The following is a 2,500-nucleotide window of genomic DNA, read 5'->3' as shown; positions in this document are numbered from 1 at the left end:
ACCATCTTTTAATTTACATTGAATTACCATGAAGGGATGAAGATGGTTTTTATTACGAGCAGTGACTTTCTTGACCATTTTTGAATTTACATTGAATTAACATAAAGGGATGAAGATGGTTTTTATTACGAGAGATGTATGTAAAAATGTATATAACATATTGTATTAATTATTTTTATATAGAAATAAACATCTCACACTTATCTTTCAGTTTTGTTTAGTTCAAGCAGAAGAAAAAAAAAATAAGAAAAATGCTCACGAACATCCTTGTCATCGTCATCTTCTTTCGCCATATAGGCCTGGGTCTTCCAACTTTTCTAGTGTGTTGTGGAGCCCTCAAAGAAATCTCTTCCTTTTAGACAGCGTTAATTTGTATATTTATATTCAATGAATAATTATATATCCTTATTTACACTTCCCCTTAACAAGTTTATTTACTAAATGAAAAAAAAAAATACTAAATGTTTACTTTCCAAACATTTCATCTGTTATAATATTTGGTGTCTATCACTACCTACTTTCCTATTCTTCCAATAATATTTCCGCTTGTCTATAATTCTCCTTTATCTTGCATGTGTTCTACAAACAACCTTACTTTCGTATGGAGGTAGTGCCGGCAGTGTACCTCATGCAGCACGCTGTAGGCATTTTTGAGCCTCCCTTCTCCATCATAAGACACAATACTACATGGTATTCTAGAAGTTTTATTCCAGCTGTGGTCGTTGAATCAGTTTAACTAAAGAAATTTGAACATTTTGCAAATATTTTTTCTGATCAGTAGCTTCACGTAAGTCTTGTTTTATAGTTTATGTATTACTGATCTATTACACGTTGTTATTGATTTTAAAACCTTTTTTTTATTAATTACTTATTATATTTATTTTATTTGTTCTTTCTTTATTTCCTTTCCTTACAGGGCTGCTTTTCCCGTTGGAGCCTTGTGGCTTGTACCATTCAGCTTTTCGGACTAGGGTTGTAGCTTGGGTTTATTTTCTTTCTTTTATTTCCTTTCCTTATTGGAGCCCTTTGGCTTATAACATTCAGCTTTCGGACTAGGGTTGTAGCTTGGGTTTATTTTCTTTCTTTATTTCCTTTCCTTGTTGGAGCCCTTTGGCTTGTAACTTTCAGCTTTCCGGACTAGGGTTGTAGCCTGGGTTTATTTTCTCTATCTTTATTTCCTTTCCTTGCAGAGCTGCTTTCCCTGTTGGAGCCCTTTGGCTTGTAGCATTCTGCTTTTCCAACTAGGGGTGTAGCTTGGCTGATAATAAAGATACTACTACTACTACTACTACTACTACTACTACTACTACTACTACTACTACTACTACTAATAATAATAATAATAATAATAATAATAATAATTTCTTAGGTTTGGCATTCACATCATATACGATATTCTCAGTTTCTCTGACACCAGCTTTCGTTCTCTCCAATAGACGTAAATGACTTTATAGTTAGCATAATCAATATCTCCCTAGCTACCCTGACCGTACACAACAACATCAACATCAACCCAACAGTATTGCTGAACGTTTGTAACCATCCTTCTGACGTCACATGATGTAATGCCTCATCCCACTTACTTCCTCTAAAGAGAAACTGTACAATGTTTCCTCCTTAAGCCTTCTCTGTGATGTCCCCCTTTCTAATGTAATTGTTCAATGATTACTTTCCTCTTGGTAAGGGTAGAAGAGACTCTTTAGCCAATGTAAGCAGCTCTTCTAGAAGGACACTCCAAAATCAAACCATTGTTCTCTAGTCTTGGGTAGTGCTATAGCCTCTGTACCATGGTCTTCCACTGTTATGGGTTAGAGTTCTCTTGCTTGAGGGTACACTAGGGCACACTGTTCTTCTTCTTGTTTTGTTGAAGTTTTTATTGTTTATATAGGAAATATTTATTTTGGTGTTGTTGCTGTTCTTAAAATATTTTATTTTTCCTTGTTTCCTTTCCTCACTGGGCTATTTTCCCTGTTGGGGCCCATGGGCTTATAGCGCCCTGCTTTTCCAACTTTGTGGCTTAGCATTTAATAATAATAATGATAATAATAATAATGGTACATTGACACTTGCTCTAGTTTTGTCAAATTGCGCAATATTTCGGGAAAAGACGTGACATTTGTGAGGTACGCAAAATAAAGCATTGTTTGCGGGCTGTTCGTGAACTGTATACGCAGACGTGCGACCAAAAATTGTCTGCATTGGTACGCATGGAGACGCAGGGCCCCTACTTGTTTACGCATTGATTAACCTAAGTATTGACAGGCAAGGTATCCAGTTCCCATGATGCAACATTTAAAGGCCAGCCGGATCCCTACCTCCTCCCTTTACTTGCTTTCCTCTTTGGCTTCTGCTTTTCGTGGAAAAATTTGCCGTTTCATCACATGAGAAATAAATACCTTGAAATTCCGTTGTCCCTAATCTTTTCCTGGTTAGGAGGTCTGTGTATCTTTAGTTCGATTATCATGGCTGCATGCGAATGCTTTGGCGTTTTTATACTTGT

Source organism: Palaemon carinicauda, chromosome 37 (genome assembly GCF_036898095.1).
Source record: "Palaemon carinicauda isolate YSFRI2023 chromosome 37, ASM3689809v2, whole genome shotgun sequence".
Taxonomy (NCBI): Eukaryota; Metazoa; Arthropoda; class Malacostraca; order Decapoda; family Palaemonidae; genus Palaemon; species Palaemon carinicauda.
Note: the sequence above shows the minus strand (reverse complement) of the source record.